The sequence below is a fragment of the Lonchura striata genome, chromosome 1 (genome assembly GCF_050655825.1).
Source record: "Lonchura striata isolate lonStrDom1 chromosome 1, ASM5065582v1, whole genome shotgun sequence".
Taxonomy (NCBI): Eukaryota; Metazoa; Chordata; class Aves; order Passeriformes; family Estrildidae; genus Lonchura; species Lonchura striata.
The window spans coordinates 98370364-98385095 of NC_140703.1; the positions used below are offsets into that span (position 1 = coordinate 98370364).

The 14732-nt window shown below is 37.4% G+C and overlaps 1 long non-coding RNA gene across 1 annotated transcript in view; it reads right to left on the reverse strand.

The window, feature by feature from the left end:
* Positions 1–14732, reverse strand: part of LOC110469210 (uncharacterized) — a 210184-nt gene that overhangs the window by 13097 nt on the left and 182355 nt on the right. The window lies entirely within an intron of this gene.

The window sequence follows — 14732 nt, forward strand, 5'->3', positions numbered from 1 at the left end:
TTTGGTTTTGCTTCAGCTGGCTGAAGTGTGGAGAGGGGACAACACTAAGTGGAGAGGCTCCAACTCCCACCTTGCCAGCTGCTGGCCCTGGAAAGTTCTTCCTGCAGCAGAGCCCCTTCTTCACTGGCCCCATGGGTGTCCCTGAAGCACTGGGCATGGTGTCAAGTGATGTTTCACAGCTGCAGGCTAAAGTGAAGATGTAGCAAGGAAAGCAGCAGGTGAGCTTGCAAGATGAGCAGTTCTTCTGCGTATTTGGAAAATTGCAGGCCATTAAGTTTGATTCAATATTGGCTGTTAATCCTGGACTGCTCTTCTTTCCTCCCCAGATTGGTGCAAACATAAGGAAGAATGTAAGGCCACTCATGAGGAAAAGTTTTCAGGGATTTATTGTCTCAGGCTTTAAACAGATCTCAAGAGTATTATTATACACATCAGGTCAAGGAGCACTTTGATGGCTGTCCTTGATGCCATGTAGGAACCTTCCTCCCTGCAGCTGCAGACTGACAGACCTCTGCACTTGTGTTTCCCAATCTCCAGATAAATGTCTTTCTGAGTATTTGAATTTGCCTTTCAAGTTTCCTCTTTTCATAATGTTGCAATGTATTTTCTCATTTCTCATTTCTCTAGGCAGTATCAACTTAGTTGGCTCCAAAGAAGTAGTCATGGATACATTCAGTCTTTTTAATAAACTTTTCACTTTAAATTAACAAATTATTAAGCATTACTTCCATCATATTTCTCTTTACATTTTAGCCCATTTTATGTAGTCAGAGTTCAAGGTGTGCGGTTTCTGATAATCAAACAGCAAATAAAAATTCTGTTTCATAAAGCATAATCATAGAATGGTTTGGGTTGGGATGGTCCTTAAAGACAGTGTCATTCCAGCCCCTCTGCCTGGACAGAGACACCTCCCACTAGACCAAGTTGCTCAGAGCTACATCCAACCTGGCCTTGAATACTTACTGAGATGGGGCATCCACAACTTCTCTGGACAACACATTCTAGTGCCTCACCATTCTTACAATAAGGAATTTCTTCCTGACATCTAATTTAAACCTTCTCTCTTTCAGTGTGAAGCCATTCCCCTTGTCCTGTCACTACATGTCCTTGTAAATAATCTTCATCTCTCTTGCAGGCTCCCTTCAGGTACTGAAGAGACACAAGTAGGTGACCCCAAAGCCTTCTCTTTCCCAGGCTGGACAAGCACAGTTCTCTCACCCTTCCCTCGTAGGAGAGGTGCTTCATCCCTTGGTGGCCTCCTTTGCACTTACATAATGCTGTAACTTACAAAATCACATGGGAAAATGCAGAACAAGTCCTATTTTTTCCCTTTAGAGTTGGAAACAGTTTAATGATGAGCTACTGGAATTAGAGTCTATCATGGTTTTCATCTGGAGATGAACCACCACACAGTCACTCACCTGACCCCTCCTTTTCCCCCCTCACTTCAGTGGAATGAGGAGGAGCATTGAAGTAAAATTTGCATGTTGAGATAAAACCAGTGAATTAATTGAAAATGAAGAAAAATACAAAAAATAATGGTACACAATAATAATGATAATAAAAAAGGGGAAAAAACCTAACAAGTGATGCACAGTGCTCACCGCCTTCTGACAGAGCCCTCTCCCAAACCCAGATCGGCCAACCCTTCGGGCAAGTCCCCCAGTTTATACACAGGGCACGATGTTCTGTGGTGTGGAATATCCCTTTGGTTAGTTCGGATCACTTGTCCCAGCTATGTCCCCCCAGTTTGTTTTTTGCCTACCTCCTCGCTGGCCGAGCATGAGACCAGGAAGAAGATAGTCCTTGCTTAGGATAAACGTGTTTTAGCAAGAAAGCAAAACTTCGGCGTGTTACGAACACTGTGGCAGGCACGGCGAAGGCTTTAATCGTGCCCAGCGGAGCCGGGACGGCGCTCTCCGGGCGGCCCGACCGCCCTGCCGGGCTCGCCCCGCATCCCGGCCCCGCTAGATGGAGCCGCGAGGATGCTGCGACGGAGGAGCCCAAAGGCAGCCTTCGGTAGAGGGAAAACACACATTTCTGAAGAAAACACAAAATGACAGCGGCAAAAATGCTTGCAAATGTCCTGGAGTTCTGGTAGATGCCTTGTAAAATCACGTCCCATTTCCAGTGCGTGAATTTTATGGCATTTATTCGTCACTGTAATTTTCTGAGGACTGTTTGTAAGGAAGGGTTATATTCTCAAGAAAGTGAAGAATTTTATTTCCATAGCTGTCACTTTACTAAAAAAATTGAGAATGTGAACATGCTTGCAGGTATTCTGCAGGAAAAATTAATTACACATCTTGAATTTCTGATGCTGTTTGCAGCTTCTTGAAAGAAGTAAATTTATTTTACATCTGAGACTTTTATTTTTTTCCTAACCAGATCTAACACTATTGTGTTCCAGGTGAGGAAGACAAGCTCTAGAACACTTGCAAAAAAAAACCCAAAAAAACTGTTTAAGTTCCTTTTATTATGACCCTAGTTAATGTTATGCAACTTGGTGAGTTGTTTTTTGAAATAGCTGTTTTCCCATCCACGCCATGAAAAAAGAGACTGCACAGCAGGGGATGTTAGCTAGTACAGAGTATTTTTCAATGTTATTGCAATGACAGCTTTGGGTTGGTGGTTGACATTAAAATGAAAAAAAATATTTTCCAGCACAGCTAGTTAAAAAGCCGAGGCCATGACAAAGTTGTTTAGCAGTAAAAGAGCTGACTTTTAGAGACTCTTTAAAAGAAGCCTGAAGCAACTTAGACGCACAATGTCATATCAGATAGTAGCACCACTTTTTTAACCAGAAAATAAACCTATTTGAGGATGCCAGCTCAATAATTATTTTGCAATAGCTAAATGCAATGATATCAGCATCTTCAGAATCTGTGAGACTGGTTTCCTTTAAGTTGCTATGATACCATATTATTATTTTATATTATATGCTTTATCAGGAACCAGCATAGGAATAATGGTCAAGAGTACAAATGAATAATTCAAATCAAGAAAATTCTCCCTTTTCAAAATAACACTGTTTATCACACAGTTTTCCTCTGAAAAGAGACCCTGTGAAACTGATACCTGTAGGTTTCATGTTTACTGTCTTTCAAGAGCTCCACTATCAAAAATTGTTACTTTTCAAGCTGTTTGCTTTTTCTAACTGCTACTTCTTCAAACTAATCTATGGTACAAACTGATTTCCTGGTTCTCTGAAATAAAATGCAAAGGTGATTTTTGCAGAAGATACTGAAGATGATTTTTGTAAGGGGTCCAGTTTGTACAGCCCATTGCCAAACTGATGAGGGTAAACAGGTACATGGGAGGCAGCTGACTAAATCATTCTCATGGGAATGGGTGAAGCACAATAAGCTCTGTTTATCAAAAGTGACAATAGAGGTTATTGCAGTTTTCCACTAACATTTAGGGAATCAAGCCCAAGATCCTTCGTTTGGTGTACCTTTGGCTGAGTTACCTTCATCCCTGAAGATCAGGAGGTCTACAAAATCTACCAAGTACCCAGGAGCCCTGAGTCCACCTGGCTGTGAGGAGAGGCAGAGCAGCATGCAGGGCAGCCCAGTCAGATACAGTCACGCTCTTCCATGGCCCACAGCAGCCCAGGCTTTATCCCACAGACTGGTAATGCACCCAGCTGTTCAGTGAAGTTTATGTACATTTAAGAAATTCAGTCATACTGCTACAGGGCCATAAGGGTCTGGGGAACATGGGGTCAGTGAAGCAACATTTGATGCTGTTACAAAATGGAGCTTCTAACAAATTTTTAGTTCTCAGGAAACTTTGAATAGTTTCACTTGATCAGATGATTAGAGTGAAATCAAATTTTGAAATGCAATCTGTCGTGAATTAGAAACTTTTCTTCTCTGCAGTGAAGACATCTTCTGCCACTAACACAAGAAAGCAAGAATTTATATGCCAGGATATCGTTAGTGTTAGAAGGGGTTGCTTTAAGTTTACTTGCCTCAGTAAAAGTGAACCCAAGTTCAGACTGTTTAAGACAAAAGCAAACATCTAAAAAATAGAAGAAAAAAAAAGTTATAATTCTCTGCTCTACATTTAAATAATCTTATTTTATACCATATTTTGTGTCCTTGTCTTCTCCCACTCTGATAATTACCTCTTTAACCATTTACCTTGAGAATAGACAATGTTCTGCAGGCACATGGTACTGAGTGAAACAAATGCACATTGGTGTAATCCTCTTGAAACACCACACCAGGTATTATGGCACAAAACAGCACTACAGAGTTTTAGCAAAACAGAGCATGAACGCATATGCCTTTCTATTCTGCTCATATGTATCTCCTGTGGCATATATGCAAGAAATGAATTGCTATTTTATTAACCAACCTACTCATACAATATTATTCTTTGTTAGCTTAAGTGTCCACTGTGAAATTTTAAATATACATATATATATATATATATATATATATGCTTAATGTTTAGATATGTATGTGCTATAAATTATGTATATTTGCACACTTAATTCATCTACATGCTTTACATGATAATGCAAATTAAAGGTAACTCTTGCTGGTTTATGACATGCAAAGTCCTTATCATTTGTTAAAAGCAGCTGGACCAAAAGACCACAAAAATTATGTGGTTGCCTTTTCCTGGAAAGAGAGTCTTTCATGCAGTATCATGAGGGAATAAATGCATTAGCTATACATGAATCAGTTTGGCCAAAATCAGTAAAATCCCTGAAGGAACATCACCTCAGACTGACCAGTTTTATCTGGCTCATATTAACATACAAAGTACACCCATAGGTGAATTTAACAAAAATTCACTCTTGCACTGTAAGCTATCTTTACCTAGAGACTACCTTTACCCAGAGCACACATCACTCTCTTTAACATCTAAATAAAATCTCTTCTGCTTTGTGACAGGACAATAAAGATTGATTCAGTACATTTGATACATTCTATTTTAGAAAGCAGGAGGAACTCTATCCATTTATAATGTCTTTTATAAACAGCATAGATATTTTGTTTCTCAAGAAGAGATTTAACACTGCATCTGCAGTATATGTTTAAAAACAACTGAGGTGTGTAAGATGCACTGATTCTCTAATAGCAAAAACATTGAACTAGGAGGGCCCTGAAACAGTCAGAGAGGTTTGCTGCTATCGAGTATTTAGACACTGGTAAGAGTTAAAAAACCTTCTTAAGCAAGCAATTAACTTACTGCTATTTACTCTGCATTTCCTTTAAATCCCTGAAAAACTCCCACAGTCACCACAACAGTGTATTTTTACAGGTGCCAGCAGGACTTTGCATAATTTTTTGTCTAGTGTAGGCCTGAATATGGTGGGGCTGTAGGATGTTTGCTGTGATTTTTTGTATGAGCAAATGAAACTGTGAGTGACTATGCTCTTAAGGATCCACTCACCATGGTGACACATGATTTGGTTAGTGCATGAGTTAGTGTTAGTTTCAAAGCTATAACCTGGCTTTAAATTATGTTCAAATACCTTCTGTCAATATCTGCCATTCTTATTGACAAGCAACCAGAATCTCTCGTTTGTCAAATTTGAACTCAGCTTCATCAAGCATGATTTGTTGTTCACCTCCCAGCTTGGATCTGCAGGTGGAGGAGAAGCACAGTGGGAAAGAGGCATGAATGGGCCACAATTTATCCCCTTCCTTCCCTTCTCTCCTTAAAGCTAGTTACTACTATTTTGTCTGCAGCTACTTTATTCTATTTCTAATATCTCTACATTCTGAGGCTCTTCTAGTTTAGTACCGATGTATCTCAGAGCCCAGATTTACTTCCAGACCTTCAAGATTAATTTCTTCACTTTATGATCTCAATAAGAAAAAAAAAATCCTTTCAGTCAGAGGCAGACAGAGTTGTCAGCTTCTTTTCAGTATATAAATGGTATCTGCTGGACAAGATCCCTGTTTTCCAGGTTAACCTATGGACAAGGCTCAGTGTGGCAGTGTTACCAGCCTGTAAGTACGTATCTGGTACACCTGTTTTATTACTTGCTTGATGATGTGCCCTTTTGCAGGGTTCTGGGAGTACCAGGTCACTGGCTCCTAGGTGTTCAGGATAATATTGGGTTGTTTGCTCTTCCACTTGTTTCATAAAGCATTGCAGTGACCTGGCAGCAGCAGTGTTTGCCTTAGCTGTTTGCCTCCCTAGTAAATGCAAAGGCAGAAAAGGAAGGCAACACCTCTTTCAGTAGACTTTTTTTTTTTTTAACTTGAAGAACACAACCATGTGAACAGGGTTGACAACAGGGAAGACACAAACCATATTATTAGTAGAAAACAGAATACAATCTAAATTTAAACCTAACCGTAACTGTGTCAAGGTCACAGAGGTGTGATGTTGTCTTCATCTCTATAGGAGATCTCATATTTCTGATGGTATTCACTGTTGTTTTAGGGAGCAACTGCAAGATTTTCAGGTCTGAAAATAATACACAGCATAAGCAGCTGGGGACAGCTGAAGCTGTTGTTGTCTTGTTAAATGGATACTGTTAAATATAAGTACTTTCCAGGAAAAATTTTATGGAAAAATTCTTCTCTGATATTGCCAAGCGGTCACAAAAGGAAGTATATACCAAAGAAGTCAGTGCTTGATCCACACTGTTAAACGTTCATTACCAAAAAGAAACATAAATAATGTAAAAATTCGTTCTCATGTGGGAACATTCCTTGACTCATTGAAGTGTCTATCATGCCTTCTTTCCTTTTTGTGAAAGACCTTTGAATTAGATATGCAATGTTGAAAATATTTCTGCAAGTGTCTTGTGAAATCAGTTGCTGTTTGTAGAGAGAGATACTTAGTATGCATTGCCATATGCAAAGTATGGAGACAGACCTTGTGCAGTACCAAACTAAATAATCACAGTAAATGGAGTCATTATTAAGCTAATCCTTAAAAGTTAAAATGTAAATATCCCTGCTGAACCAGAAACCCTGTGTCACTTATGCCACCATAGCTTTTAAACTAGAAAGAGTGCCCTAACAAAGCCTAACTGGAGAGAAGAATTTGATAATGAAAATCAGTGATTCTATTTTCAGAAAGGCAGCATATACTCTTTTTCCTGAAAAAAAAAAAGTATTTACTAAAGTAAGCTCTTAAAAAAATGTCACATGCTGAACAAAGCTGCCCTCAGCTCAACCAGCAACATTATGATTCTTGTGACACACTCCAGTGACTTCTGCATTGGGCTTCTAACTGTGGTAAATTCTTTATCTTAGAAACCCAGCTGAATTTTTAAAAGTAGTACTTCTAAGATTAGATGGAGAAGGAAAAGACTACTACGTAAGGTAACCACAATTTGTAGGTGGAAAGTACAAATATGAAGGAATGGTTTGAGGCAAGTAAGAAAGTAGTAGAAAGTATCAAAAGTCTTAAAAGGCTGCCTCTAATGAAGCCACTACTGTTTCTATCTTGTCAAATATTCATACTGATAAATCATGTCTGGCTAGAATGAGAACCCTGGTCCAGGGGGAATTGCTCTCTAGAAACATTCAGCTGCCTCCCACAGTCAGTGGCACAGTTCACTTATCTTTTATGCAGTTCTGCATTTGAGAATGTGTTCACTCCTTGCAGTAAGCAAGTTACAGCACACAAAGAATCTCTCTTACTCGAGTGTTTTGATTTTTTTTCTCAAGTTTTAAAAAATTTCTCACGTTCTGCAAAAATAACATTTGATATGGAAAACTAAAATGTAAGAGACCCCAGAATAACCTATGTCAAGCTCAATGTATATCATGTAGATGGCATTCTATATAGAAATGTACATAACATCTGTGACACTGTTACATAAATTGGCAAGGAATGTAAATAATAATAATAACAAAGCCTTCTACAGATACATTGGTCAGAAAAACAAACTGATACATATAGAAGTCAACTAAAAAATCTCTAATCATGGTAAACAAGTGCTTCCTGACCTTTTGTTTTTAATTTTGAAAAAAAAAATTAAAAGTCCCATCTGAGCTACTTGTCTCAGTATCAGCTACAGATAGCACAGAAACAGGTTCCTCTAGAGTACTGATCATTAAACCTTGCAACAGTACTCAAAAATACATCAGATAATTTGTACCTTCTCTCCACCACCTTGTCCCCAGAGAAGACAAATTAGTCATTTAAAACATGTCTGTAAATAGATAAAGATTAATCCTACCCCCAACTTTCTATTAAGTCTGTCTTCCCTAACTAAAATATTGCAATTTTCTGTGTCCTACAATCTCTCTGTCCTGGCTAGAAAAATGATAGGGATTTTTTTAAAAATGGTTATGTTTATGTCTGCCACCTTGTACAACTTGGTACAGCTCTCTCAGCAACACTGTAATATAAATAATACATGTGTTAGCCAAACAACTTAAAAATTGCTAAGCATCAATTCCAGTATCTAAATCAGTAGCTTTATTAGGTAATAGGCAGTTGCATACAAAATCTGCTTACAAAATCAAAAATTTAAATGTAGGGGGAAAGCAGCTGTCTCATTAAAACTTTCTGTATCTGTAACACAGTTTTTCCAAACTTTTGCAGGAAGCACTTTTGGATAGATTACTAGCATTTTAATAGATCTCTTCCTACTTATATTCCTAACATAATGGCCTGGAAATCTGTTCTGTTTTCTTCTGCTTCATGTTTCTTCCTTCTGTCACTTCTCTCTCTTCTGTGAGATCTTTATATTCCTCATCATTCACTCTTCTTTGTCCTTTTGCTTAAGCCTCCCCTCCTCATATTGTTCCTGGAATTTTGGATTAACACCTTTATGTCATGAAGTTAGCAACAAAGCTTCCATGGCGACTTCATGTAAGTTTCCTCACTGATTTCTGGTGATGCTTCCCCATTATAGCAGCAAAAGAGCAAGATGATAGTGAAACCAGATTTTATACTGGAGTTCATAGTCAAGTCAGTTCTCCTGGACAGAAGGTTCAGTCTTGCAGGAAAAAAATGCCCAGCATTTTTGGGAAGTTGTCCTACAAAAGGCTTTCTAAGGTTCCCCTCTAGAGATAAGGCAAAATTTGCAATCAAATCTTCAAATTAAATCAAATGAATGGGTACAAATATGCTGAAAAGCATCACATTTATAACATGTAAAACAAATCTTTATTCTATATAGTATGGAGAAGTATTAAGAAGTATTTCCTACAGGCAAACACAAGGCTTTGATTAGACAAAGCCTTCTCTTTCTAAGCCATTGCCTTGCTTCTGGTGCAATTTTCATTTTGAAAAAACATTGTATAAGATATCCTTGCATACAGTGAACTTGTTTGGATTCACTAAGGTTAGTGCTTCAGTTCCTTGTGGAATAAGGAACACGTGTCAGCTCTGTTTGCCTTAAGGCCAATGAAAAGGAATCTGTCCATGGAAATTAGATAATTTCTTAGCAATGTAATTTAAACATTCCTTCCTTCTCCCCATATTATGAATGATTGTGTTAAGCACTGCAAGATGAAAATCAGAAGTAGCTCAGACATTCCTTTTGGCTTGCTGACTATGTATTATTTTCCAAATCCATGCAAATTACTAACAGACAAAACAGCATTCAAGATGCTCTTGACTTATTCATAAGAGATTAGAGATACCAGATATGCACAAGCTCCCTTCATTTCTGAAGGAACTGGAGTTCCTCCGCAAATTATTTTCCCCCAAGATTTTGAGTCATTGTCATTTCTCATTGGACTACTAGTGAAGGACAGCTGATTTATCTGAGATTATAAAGTTAACTGTATTTTCTAGTTTTCTGTTACAGTGCCCCAGCAAAAACATTACAAACATGAAACCTAACAGATTCTGGATGAGCGTGAAATTACGTAGCTCTGGTAAAACTCAGAGAGCTTTGCCTGAGCAAATCAAGCTTCATGAAACAAACAAACCAACCAACCAACAACAAGAAAACCCCAAGCCACAACCAATTAAATTGAATTAAAAGTTCTGTATCTTTCTGGGGTGATGTCCAAAATCAGCTTGGAGTTGGATTTAGGAATGCTCACGTCTACAGATTTTTCCATTGCCAGTCATGACCATTAGAGGATGGGTGACTACTAGTCAAGGTGTTTCCAGGCTCAAAGGCTATTTATTCTATTAGGAAAGTTTCAGAAATTTTGAGAAGCTGGTGTCTCAAACTTTGATTTAGCATATATGTCTTATAAAAATAACAGCAATCCAGAAATTATACAGGTAAAGTTTAACAGCATGCCTTTGGAAGCCCTCACTGCTCTTAGTAATATTGCTTTCTCAAGAGACAATCCCTTCTGGTATTTCCTGTGGAGTAGGTGATTCCCCTTCCTCCATCCTGCCCCCAGTCCAGGAAAACATCTTGTCTAGTTCCTTATAACTGGGAAAAGCCCAAATAATCATCCTAGGGAATAATAATGATTAAATGGATAATTCTGATCCCCGCAGGAAAATGTACAGTAACTCTTCAATTTATAACTTACATTGTCCATATAAAGTACGTATGTCTTGTAAAATAAATTACTAATGGTACTTTTTACGCTAACTTATTAATGGTACTTTTTAAACCATACATTTTCCTTATTTAGAATATGTACAAGAGACAGAGACAGATATATGTATAGACATATACATAAATTATCTCAAATAAAAATAGTAGTATAAGATAATCCTAATGTTTTATTGCTTTTGGAGTACAGTGTTTCATCCAATGCTCAATATGCTTAATAGATCATTATATACTAAGAGGAAAATTCAGAACTTTCCTTCCTTGGAATCTCTTTTACTTATAACAGATTTTCTTATTTAATTTGATACTATCTACTGACCTGTTTTTCCATGCATGCCTCAACCATTTTAATTGATCTCCTCATTGCCCAAAGCATAGTATTGCAATTCTACAATCTGTTTTTCACTTTGTATGAAAAAAAATTCCTTTACTCCTCAGAAAGTTATTGAACAACACATACAGCAGACTGATCACAAAGTTGCTTTACATTTTTAATCCTTTGATTGTAAAGCATTCTTTTTCCTTACATCAGAAAATAAATTTGATAATTATGGAACCAGGATTTTATTACTGCTAACATTCTTTAGGGAGCCCTATAAAGAACTTTGGTGTAACAACACAAAAAACAGTGCCACAAGGAAAATGCAGAGAATGCAGTTAGAGTTCCCAGGGAGTGCTAAAGTTACATTTTAAAATCTCAGTGAATCAAATCTCAGGGCTATTTTCTATTGTAACAGTCTTGCAGCAGACTGACCTGACAGAAATGAATATACTGGGGTACCTGATTTTGACAGATTATTGAATTTCATTGTGTTTGGGTGCCTTTTGATCTTTTTTTGATCAGAGCTTTAAGTACTCTGTGTGAGGTAAATGTTAACACAAGTTGTCTTTGCAACAGCTGTTTTCTTGGTTTTGCTTAGTATGGTGATATACTCAGAAATCATCCAATTGCAAATTACTGAGGTAAGGTGAAAGATATGAACCAACTGATATGGAAAACTACACAAATGAAAACTGAGAGGGGAGCATTATTAATTACAGTATTGCTACATTCAATATAGACACATTCCTTAATACTGATTAATCTTTAAGAAGTTTAGCATGCTAGGTCAAAAACAGCCATTTATTACAGCAGCGCATGTTAAATTGTCGGCAACTCACTTGGTATTATCAGCAAATATTATTCAAAGATAATATTGTTTTCTTATTATCTAGGACTTATAAGACTAATTTATCTTTTCTCATGTTCTTTATTAAAATATTAACCATTCCAAATGATTTCTGCTTTCTGTCTGGAACTGATATTGTACAGTTTCTGTCTGTGCTCATGTCTCAATACGCAGAGGCTGGCAGCCTTAAAAATGTAAATATACATTTTAATAAGTCAGAATATCTTTTAAAAGGCCTCACAGAACAAGTTAATAATATTTCTATGTAAAATTTGTCAGTAGTTCCTGTTTTCTTTCTAAGCTGAAAAAAACCTGCTGGAACATCCAAACTACTGAGGCAGCTGAGACACAGGGATGCCACATCATCTTCAGATCTGTATGGAGCTTGAGGAGGAAAGCATGAATACTTCCTTGCTCCACTTGAGTCAATTCAGCTATTTCTATTCAAATTCCATGTTAATCTCTGATCTTTAACTACTGCCAGCAAGAAGTGTGAAACCAGAGTGTAGGTCAAGTGTGGGAAAGTGCTCATTCCCCTGGATGCCTGAGGTTTTCATTGATAATACTTTGAAATTATGTTATTTTCCTTGTGACTGATTTAGGTCTGTTTTTAATGACAGCAGTTTAAGAAATTATTCTTATTTTAGTCACAACTGAAGTCCAGGTTGAGCTTCAAAAGCAAAGCAATCCCAGTCAAGTGGCAAGAAACCGTGAAATATAATTAGAATTACTGGTAGTCTGTACTCAAAAAAGACTTAAACCGGAATTATGTAATTATTTTTCCTTAGAAAAGCTTGTCTGCTGGATTTACTTTCTTATTAAATCCAAGAATAAATTCTTCTAACACGTTCCGTCAAGCAGCAGTACAGAATTTGGTAAAAGAATTTCATTGACCTTAACTCTGCCTTGCTCTGGGTGTTTTTGTGCCTAGGGAGAGTAGGGGAAGAGTAGGAGTCTTTTGCATTTCTTTCTCTCCATACAACTGGGTCTTCAAGATTGGAAGCTCCCTTAGACATTTTCTACACACTCATGGCCAACCTCTGACTCTAGTCTCCAATCACACATTAATCCTTAGATAATCTCTCCTCGTGCCAGTATCCTGACACCATGCAATTGTTTTCCCATTGTAGCTTGAATCAGGGCTGGAGGAGAGGCATTTGTTCTCATGGAACTGCTCCTGCTCCTCGTTGCTGAGGGGCAGGAACGCTCCACAGACACCAACCAGCACAGCACTGCTGTCGAGCACACCGACTTCATCTCAGTTTACCTCTGCAGCAAGCTTGCAGAGGGAAAGAGATTAAACACAGGTCATCATTTTTGCCAGGGTGGGTAACCGGACCCCAAAAATTCTGACCCTTAGTTGCTCACTTATCTGGGTCCAAATGGAAAAGAGAGAGCCCATCAGTTAATACATGAGTCTACTCCAGTCGCAAATGCCAAACTCAGTCATTGGATGGGCTATTCCTGATGTATTTGAGCAAGTTTATCCCAAGTCAGTATGGCTCATTTTCTGCCTTTTTTTTATTATTATTTTAAATATGTCTGTTGCACTTTCTGTACTTGAGATATCTGCCTTTCAAAGAAAAATAGCATGCAGAGATTTTTTGAAGCTAGGAGGAATACTGATGCAGCATTTCAGTATATATTACAAAAAAAAATGCTGATTTCAGAGTCACAATGAGAATAATACATTCAGAGCTTTTAATAGAAGGAGATGGGGAGTTATTAGTTTTGAAGACACAAAATAAATTTTCATTACATATATAAGACAATTGACAACATTATACAATACTCAATATATCTTAGAATATTAAAGTCTATACTCTATACTGAATATTTTTCAGTAATCTGTGTACATATTGGGTTTATTGCTTGAGATTTCTGGTTTTTCCTTGTGTGTACTTGGAAATAGAACCTCATATCTGAGGATTCTTGGAAGTCCAGTTAGAATGAATGAATCAAGTAAAAATGAATGTTGTCAAATATTCCTCACAGGACTTGCACCATGGTAATTATGATCTTACTTTTAATTATATAGATGTAAATGCACTCAATTACCCAATCAAAACTTTTGTTTTCCCAACCACAAGCAAAATCTTGGATTCAGGTTGGATTTCTGCCACCTTCTACATTTTTTGCTTGCAGTAAAGGCCTTTCAGTCTGCAGTAAGCTTTCAGCAATTCAGATTGTTCCCTCAGTGAGAAACTGCATGAGTTCCCCCAGACTGAACTTCAAGTCATGGCCAAGGTTAAGACCCAGCCTGTGAAGGATGTGGCAGGTGGGTGACCTCACTTCCCCTTCCCATATCAGAAGGTAAAGCATCCATGACATGTCTGCTCTTCAGAACTCACAGAAATAAGCATCAATAGAAACCCTGCCATCAAATAAGGAAACAAAATTAATAATATGCAATATGCAACAAAAGGAATGTAGTGAGAAAATATCTTTTTGATAGCATTTTTTGCAATAAAACAATATATGCAGATAAGGAATTTTCCTGTAGAACTTTATCCACTGTGTGGCTGTAGAGCATTACAATTCAAGGAGTGATAAAATAGCAATTTCCTCACACTTACTCATTAATACACTTCAACTCAGCTTTGATACGGTTGAATTGGTTCCTACTGCAGAATTCAAATAAATGTTCAGGAGTTCTCCTGAGATATTCAACCACATCACTATGTTGCATATAAAAGTGTAACCAGAAATTACTTCAAAAGTGTGTTTTACCTCCAAGCAATTTTTTAGAACTATAGGCAACTAATATTTGTTCCCCTTTCAATTTTTATATAACTAAACTGCTTATCAATATTTGCTCTTCCCACTTAACTGCTTGGATATTAGCTCTGCCTGTTTTTTGTATCAAAAAATAAAAACAAAACATGCTCTCTTTTATACACATGAAGTTTCCCCCTTCAGCACCTTCAGTCTGAGCTAAAATTTTTTTCCTCATCATTGCTTTGCCCATTTTTAAAAGTTTTGTTCCCTTCTCCTAGATATTTAAAAAGAAATGTGTTTTAAAGGGATTTTTCCTCATTAAATATCAACAAAAGAGGATGTTTTGACATGGTGAAATTAAATGTTAGTTCAATCTTTATATCAGT